The sequence below is a fragment of the Prenolepis imparis genome, unplaced genomic scaffold (assembly GCF_030444845.1).
Source record: "Prenolepis imparis isolate NDT839.2.m4 unplaced genomic scaffold, iyPreImpa1.0 SCAF_1, whole genome shotgun sequence".
Classification (NCBI taxonomy): domain Eukaryota; kingdom Metazoa; phylum Arthropoda; class Insecta; order Hymenoptera; family Formicidae; genus Prenolepis; species Prenolepis imparis.
Window position 1 is genome coordinate 25,923,237 of NW_028141159.1, and position 9,442 is coordinate 25,932,678.

The 9,442-nt window shown below is 33.6% G+C and overlaps 1 long non-coding RNA gene across 1 annotated transcript; it reads right to left on the bottom strand.

Moving 5' to 3' along the window:
• Window positions 1-3,331: 3,331 nt before the first annotated feature.
• LOC145943556 (uncharacterized) lies at window positions 3,332-4,320 on the bottom strand. The gene is made up of 2 exons (XR_014426537.1): window positions 3,666-4,320; window positions 3,332-3,603 (listed from the first exon to the last, which is right to left on the bottom strand). It is a non-coding gene; the product is annotated as an uncharacterized LOC145943556 (long non-coding RNA).
• Between the last annotated feature and the right edge of the window lie 5,122 nt (window positions 4,321-9,442).

Below are 9,442 nucleotides of genomic sequence, written 5' to 3' on the forward strand. Positions count from 1 at the left end.
AGTCGCTCTCGGATACAGTGTCACCGGTTAAAGAACTGTAAAACGATTCGCGTGATGGTAAACGCGTGTCTTGCAGCTTGTCCACGCAGTCAATGTACTCGTACGGAAAGACACCTTTTCGCGTTAATAATTCAAAATTGTTAGCGGATAATGCGGAAAAATTGGAACGCAAAATTTTTAACTTATCCTTATTCAAAAAAGATGCCAATTTGTCAAGACTAGCATTGAGAAATTTGTATGAATCGATGAATCGTAATTTCATGCAAGCTTTCCGATCTTTATCGTCGTCGGTACTATTGACAGTCTTCGTAAATGAAATGTATTTTTCTTTTGTTATTGGAAGCACATCTACGCGTCCTTCATACGCGGTAGCTATTTCTTTTATGATAAAATGTGCGTCATAGCCGGATAGATTATGGAAAACTACAGGAATGACATAAGAGTCTTTGTAGTTTAGATTACAGTTAGAGTGCGCGGGACCCCTGTATCGCCCGGTCAGATGACAATGATCGCGTACGCGTGTATCATCCGGCGCAAACGGTTTTTCGCAAATGTGACATTGCGTGACGCTATGAAATTTTTCCCATTCATCTTGCGTTAATTTTGTCATGTGGACATTATCAGACAAAATACCCTTTACGCGATGCGCTAAATTTTTAAGTTCTTCGGCGAACCATGAAACGCAATCGATACTACGGCGAGAATTATACGCGGATAACGAGTTGTCGTACGAACATTGCACGTAATACCCAACGCTAAATACCTCGTGATGTTGGGAGTATGACACATGTTCCGGCGTCTTCTTCAGCACACACTCCAAGTCGGCGTACACCACGAAGGGAAATCGCTCCTTTTTGTTGTAGTTGTCGAAGTCGAGCCACTTGTCTTTATCGCTTGGTAATCGGATAGCGCAGTCGTTCATTTCTCGACAGTCCGCAATGTGAGCCTCCAATTTTTCGCTCAAATTAAAGAAGTGCAAGCATCTGTGAAAAAAAATTACAATTTTATTTACAATTTTATTTAAAATTATTATATAGTTTGCAATAAATATACATACCGATCGCAGATATATTTTTGACCATTGTGTTTGCTCAGTTGCGTGCTGACAAGCCGAGATAGATTTTTTATATACGCGAAATGCCCAACGCTGTCGTCCTCCTCCACATACAGCATATTTACATGTTTTTCTCTCTTCCGATCGGTGAGCTGTATCGGAAGAATAGATAATTCCTTCTTCCTCTCAATGCCGTAGACGTTGATTGAGATGTTATTTGCCAGTTCAAACTTTTTAATTTGGTTTAACGTCATCGGAAACTCAATGTTTTGTAAATTTAGCACTGTCGTGTAATGAGGATATGAAAATTCCCGTGTCACATTTCTTTCGGCGGGGTACAGAGCGGCCACCACTGACCACGCGAAACATGCATTGTCTTTAGACTGCACGTTCACCACTGCTCTCTTCGTCATAATTTCTCGCGGTAAGTTTAGATAACACCCCGCGCGCATAGGATTGCACTTGTTGACATTGACCGTAAGATCAAGGATTCGTGACAATGCCCATCCGCTATCACGTTCCTGAAACTCTTCGAGAGACGCCAATGTGGATTCGATGACATGCCGCTCATACCACTCGTGTAAATCGGACGTGCGAAAGAGTTCATAATTTCGCGTGTTAATGCTTTTGTTGGAGCGCTTATCACCTGTCACAAACTCACCGTTGAACACGGTATTTACTTTTGCACAGTTGTGTATTTTTATAACATCTTGCACTTGCTCGAGTACTACACTACTAGCGTCTTCCAAAAATTGTCGCGGTTCGATATAGTCTGCGTTAATCACCGCACCTGTCAGTATCCGATTTTCGAACGCGGTATCGATCTCTCGCCAAACGAGTCTTCCCCTGTTATTATCGCCACTGTAATTACCGCCACTGTAATTACCACCACTGGGTATGAACTGTCTCTGCAATCGAGTCTTTGCACCCTCGAGTCGCGCGATTCTAGCAACCAAAGATTGTCTATATCCAATGGAGAGTCGCGGACGCTTGACACGACTGCGTTCTTCGAGCAGTTTGATAAAGTCCTCGCAGCGCAGCGCCCATTCAAAATATTCGCCCAAGGTGGTGACTTGGCGGGACCGCTCCAACAGGTCGCGTTCGTTCTGCTCGATGTTTTCCATTATTTCTTTTATTCACTATTATACCACTAACACTTCTAATACAAGAAAGTAACCACTAAACTTTTTTCACCGCTGCATCTATGCGCTTTCATCCTCCTTATATATATTTCACCTAATTCTATCTTCTTTTCTAACATTTGGCGTATCTCAAAAGATAGTTTCCCGAGATATCGGTTTTATGGATAGAGGAGTAAGGACACAAGCTGCTGAACGTTGGCGCCGATACGTTGCATTCTTCCTTAACAAATATTAAGAAAAATGTTTCGCTCTCGTTTTTATGGGAGATTTTCCGCGAGGGTACAAAGCTGCCGAACGTCAACGCAAATAGGTAGAGGCCTATTAAATCACGTTTAGACATGTTCGTCGCAGCGTCGGCCCTAAAATCTTCATTCCTTTCCTAATGATAAAATGTCTATAAAATGAAAAACATAGTTTTAATGGATTCTAGAACGCTCCGTTGACGAGCAGCCGGACATCGGCGCTTCCGTAATAAAATTATATTAACGAGGGTACAAAATTGTTAATCATCGGCGCTTGTTCTATACCTTTTTGGGGAAAATGTCTAAGAACCCTCATAAAAAAGTCGTAAAGATACCATCTACAAATATTGCACTCATACGTAGCTCGTTGCACGGTCCTTGTGGGAGATGACGTCATGCGGGGAAGGGGGAACGTGACGCTAGAGACTGAGAGGCTAGGGATCGCGAGACTAGGGACTGAGAGGCTAGGGATCGCGAGGCTAGGGACCGAGAGGCTAGGGACTGCGAGAGAGGTAGCGCTTAGGAGAGAAAGAGAGAGCGCGAGGTGAACGCGAGAGAAAGAGAGGGTGTGAGGCGAACGTGAAGGAGAGAGATGTTGCGGCGAGGAGAGAGAGAGAGAGAGAGATGACGCGAGGTTAGGGACTGCTAGAGATAGCGCTTAGGAGAGAAAGAGAGAGCGCGAGGTGAACGCGAGAGACAGAGATAGCGAGAGGCGCATGCGAGAGATGACGCAGTGAAGGAAAAGAAGAGGAATTTTTAAATGAATATATTAATTTAATATTAATTATTTTTAATTATGAATAAATGTGTATTATACATTTGTGTATGTGTGTGTGTGTGTGTGTGTGTGTGTGTGTGTGTGTGTGTGTGTGTGTGTGTGTGTGTTTAAAAGAATATAAATGGATATAAATGTATATAAATGTGAATATATAAATGTGAATATAAAATGGATATAAAATTTTTAAAAAATATATATAAATGAATATAAAAATAAGAATATAAAGATGAAAATATAAAGATGAAAATATAAATGAATATCATAATATATAAAAATTGTCGGTGATGGAGGTGGCTATGGTAAAGCCGACGATTGTGGATGCGAGGCGGTGAGGCAGCCGAATGCTAGGTGCTGTGAGAAGCGGAGGCGACGGCTGGGCGGGGACTCCTGCATAACAGAAAATTTTTATTAATTATTTTAATAATTTATAATTAAAAAGAAATACTTACTAGTTCCAATTTTCCACCACAGGTTCTGGTGGATATGGCTCTAGGCCAAACAGTTCCCGAAGAGCATACATGTTCTCCCATAGCCAACTGTTATTGGCATCCATTTCCCGCGCCTCTGCTATTTCGCACCACATTTCTGCAAACATTTGTCGATGTTCCCACCTCAGCATTCTCACCCACTCTCGTTCAGTTAAACTTTGCTCCACCACGTGTTGCGGCCGTAAATTTTGCACAATGTTATAGATCATCTGAAAAATATGAATATTTAATATATATCTAAACATATTGCAATATTCTGTACAATAGTTTTAAATAAATTGTACAACTTACTATTTCGGGGAGCGTACGGCGCAGAAAACCTCCAGTCATTTTTTTCACTATTTTTTTACACTCACTTCGCTCGGCGACTGTTCGAGACTTTTTGATGTGGAGACAGACTCTCTCTCTCCATAAGCTTCAACCCCCGTCCCTCTCAAAATTATCGCAATTCTTCCTTAAAAGATATTTAGGAAAATGTTTCGCTCTCGTTTACGACCGATTTTCCGCGAGGGTACAAAGCTGCTGAACGTCAACGCTTTTACATTTGCATCCCTATAAATAACGTTTGACATGTTCGTCGCAGCGTCGGCTTAAAATCTTCATTCCTTTCCTAATGATAAAATGTCCATAAAATGAAAAACAGTTTTATGGCTTCGGGTAGCCATAAATCACAAAGATAATCAGTTGCCGAACATGCTTAGACCCCCCCCCCCTCCCTCCCTCCTTTGTCACAACATCCCCCTCCACCCGCGTGACGTCAGCCCCCGCGCCTACGAGATACCCCCGCCCCGCGTGACGTCATACCCCTCGCCACGGAGAACCCCCCGCGCCCCGCACCCCCCTCAGAGGACCTGAGTTAGAACTCTCATAGTATTACTACTCGCATACATATACATACACAAATTTTAAATATTTAATTCTGTAATATGATTATTTAGGATTATATACTTAGAAAAAATATCGATGGACATGTGTTTTTTATCAAAACGGAGAAAAAACCAGTTAATTCGTTCAAGAATAAATTTTTATAAGAATTATATTAAAAGGGACAGTGCACATGATAATGCTCAATCTGCAATTTCATATTCAAAAGAGAAATCCAATATTGAAAAATCAGTTCCTGAATTATCGGAACACATTGTTCTCGAGTCTCCGAATATTGAAGAAAATTGTCGAGAAAATTTATTGCTGACAACATTTGAAAGTGTTGAACAGCATACTATTTCTTTAAATTCAAGTTTCTCGTCAAATGAAAATTACTCTAGTGATGATGATAGTAGTATTTCACCGAATTTAAGTAGTAAATTACAATCTTGGGTTATTGAAGAACAAATATCTCACAAATCTGCTAATGCCTTATTAAAAATACTTCGTGATTGTGGTCATAACTTGCTACCTAATGACATTCGAACGTTAATGAAGATAGAGCGAAAAGCTACGCAACACATTGAAAAAATGGATAATGGTTTTTATGTACATTTCGGTCTGTTAAATGGTTTGCTACGTTCATTGGAAAGATACTTTGAAGAATGTCCAGATTCTATTAAATTATTAATTAATTGTGATGGAATGTCATTATCAAGAAGTTCTGGTAGCCAGTTTTGGCCTATTTTAATATCAATATATACGAATATTCGTACAGAACCTTTTCCCGTTGGTGTATATCATGGCTTTTCAAAACCAAAAAATGCGAATACTTATTTAAGTTTTTTCATGAATGAGGTGATAGAGATTCTCAGAAATGGCATTTTGTATAATGATAAAATATGTAAAGTATCGATTGCAGGCATTGTTTGTGATGCTCCTGCAAGAGCTTTTATAACATATACAAAAAGCCATTCCGGTTATTTTAGTTGTAATAAATGCACTCAGGAAGGAGAATATATCAATTCTGTCATTTTTCCGGATGTAACATTTACGTTAAGGTCTGATAAATCATTTCGTAGTAAAGAACAAGAAGAACATCATATAGGTGCATCTGTTTTGGAAAAATTAGATATTGATATGGTAAATCAAATTGCATTAGATTATATGCATCTTGTTTGTTTGGGAGTAATGAAACGACTTCTCCTATTCTGGGTAAAAGGTTCGAAGAATATTCGTTTAAAGGTGGATCGCCAAGAATAAATATGCAAGACGTTATTAGCAGTAAGATCTTCAATTTCATTAGAATTTGCAAGATTACCACGAAGTTTAAAGAAATTAGACAAATGGAAAGCAACTGAATTTCGTTTATTTTTATTATATATTGGACCTGTTATTTTAAAATCAACAATGTCTGATGTATATTATACTCATTTTCTTACGCTTAGTATTGCTATAAGAATTTTGTGCGATTCTAAATTATGTATAAAAATGAATGATTATGCACATAATTTATTAGTTCATTTCGTAGATAATTATAAAAATCTCTATGGCCGAGAATATATGTCGTATAACGTTCACAATTTATTACATTTAGCAAATGATGTTAAAACTTTTGGCTCTTTAGATAAATTCAGCTGCTTTCAATTTGAAAATCATTTATAAAGGATAAGGCGAAAAATTCAAAACTCAGGAAAACCTCTAGAACAATTAATTAATAGACTTAGTGAAGAAAATCAATTGCCTATTATAAAAAATTCTATAAAATTATATAGATGTGTTCATTATTCGAAATCAGGAAAAATTAAATCTGTAGAATTTAACGAATTTATTATTTCTACAAAAAATCCAAATAATTATTGTTTATTGAAGGACAATTCTGTTTTTATTGTAAAACAAATTATTCTTTCAAACAAAAAGTTGTCTATTGTTGGCGATCAGTTCATTAAACTTGAACCATTATTTCTACAACCTTGTAATTCATTAAATTTGCAGATTTGTGTAATAGATGAAGTAGATAATGAAAACATTACTGTTCCAATAACTGAAATTAAAAAAAAATGTTTAAAATTCGTATATTTTGGATGTGCTAAACCTATAATTGTACCCATAATTCATAATGAAAATAATTAACTATAAATAATCTACATAACAATAAAACAAAGACAATATAAAAAAAAATTGCACCTTATTTTTGTACCTGACTACCTTTATCCATTTTTATATATCAAAGCCTCTCATTATTACTAACAATAAAACAATTATTGTTAATACTTGTAACATACAAATATAAGTACTTATTAATTTATTTTCTATATTTATCATAATTTTTACGCAAAGAAAGTCAATATGCTCTTTTATAAAAATTTAATTGTTAGTTTATTGTATTATATATAAATATAAAACGTTACAATTCAAATGCGAATACTTTATATTTGCTTATTTTAAATTTTTTACTGAAATTATTTTTATTTTCTTATTTCGGCTTTTTATTATTCTTATTTCGTCTATTAAAAAGGATTTGTAATTACTATAAATGTTTTATATTTAAAATAAAAAAAATTATATATTTTAAAGCAAAATTTATATTGCTTAAAGTAAAAATTATCTAATTAAAACCTATATATTTTATAGTAAAAAAATTTTTTAATTCATATATTTTAAAATCAAAATTATTATCTTGTATAATATTATTTTTCTTATTTTAATTGTTAAAATTTATTACATATAGTTTTCTGTTTAGGTTAAAACATGGCTTACGCAGTAGTTTATTTTATTGATGATGAGCTTACATCAGAGGTTCCAACAAACTGGTTACATAAAGATGAAAGTGATTTTATGTGTTGGTGGCCACCATCAAATACAAAGAATATAAAAACACTTATAATGAAACGTGCTGAACCAGATATTACAACTTGGTTACTACTACATGTAGAAAAATATTGTGGTAAGAATTATATATTTTACATATAAATGTATTTTTAATATATAATAAATTTAGTATAATAAATATAGTATAATAAATATAGTAATATAAATAAATATAATATTTGCATTCATATTTGTTTTAGACACATTTGAAAAGGCACGTAAAGTCGCAGAAGATGAATATTATACCTTCGCAGAGGATACACAGTTGGGAAAAGGACATCGAAAGAAATGTCCTCCAAGTCGCTACATTAATACTATTCCTTCATCTGACTCCTTGTCAGATGAAGGAGATAACGAAAATAATAATAAAACGAAAACTAACTCACAATCAGTTAATGTAAAATACAAAAAAAAGTATAACCAAGATACACATACTATTGATATTCAAGAACATAATAATAATACAATAATTGAAAGTTGCACAAGCAAATTGCCAGAATGGCCTTCTTCTTTTACAGTCAATTCCAAAAATGAGAATATTATGCCTACAGATGGAATACTTATTTTCGAAAATAGTAAGTATTTATGACATATATAAATAAAAAAGGTACAAAATAGAATATATACATATAAAACATTTTTTTCACATCAATTTTTCAAGTTGCAGCAAAAAATCAATGTGAACTTGATGAACCTTATGATGACAATCATAACAAAGACTTACAAAAATGTGTTCGAGATATTAGAGGTAAATTTATAATAAATATATTTATGTAAATAAATTATATTAATGTAAAAGTTGAAAAGAGAGAGAGAGAGAGAAGTACAATTTAAATCACAATAATTTATTTACAGGAAATACAGAAACATTAATAAGAATGTGTGCATCTTTAGATTTGCAAATGAAAGACATATTGCAGCACATTAACAAATTGATACCAAACATGCGATTCAATGCTTCAACGGAGCGTGTAAAAAATGTATTACCGGTAAAATCCATTGACGAAATTAAAACACTGGAAGTATTATTAAAAGAAGAATCCTTTTTAAAAGAATATGTAAGTAAAAAGATATAAATATAAATAATATAACAAATAATATAATAAATAATATACATATATATAAATACTGTATTAAATAATATATAATATATAATAATTATATATAAATAATATATTAAATAATATAGTAATTATAATATGTTAAATATATTATAGTTTATAATTTTTTACCTTATTTATCAATTTCAGAAAACATTTATTTTAAAAATTGGAGGCCATTCACCAAAAGAGACAGTACGGAATGTATTGTCACGTCTATTTTCAAATGAATGCTCCATGAAATGTTCATGGAAAGGACGTCGACAAAATTTCGGCGTGGCAAAATTGACTCTTGTTAATATTATAAAAGGTACAATTATGTCGATATTTATTATATCAATGTTATTATGTTAATATATTTATTACATGCATGTTTATTATATAAGCACATTAAATTATATATTTTTTATAGAAATAATTCTGGAGCAACATACACTAACGGAAAGAGAATTAGATGATTTTATGGCGGAATGGTTCCGTTTTGGAAAGCAAAGGTTTCATAGAACCAATAATTTGCAAGACCAAAATTAAGGCTCGAAATCAAAGATTACTTATAAAAAGAAAAAATTGACATACTATCTCTCTCACGCATATGTATGAGTACAAATGGCGAAATGAATCAAAATACGGTGATGAAGTTTTTTTTTTATTTTAGTATAAATAACATTGTTTGTTATTTAAGATACTTTTATTTTTGTTTTTAATGCTAGAGTTTAAAAATTATATTAAAAATGCTAGATATTAAAAATTATATTCAAGAAAATGAGTTGTATTAATAATAAAGATGCATTATTTTAGAGTTCTAATTTCTGTTTTTTTTTTTTAATTTAAATCCATTTTAAAGTATGAAGCGCAAATGCAGCACAGTGCTTCATTTGCGCTTCATGCGATTGATCAATCGAT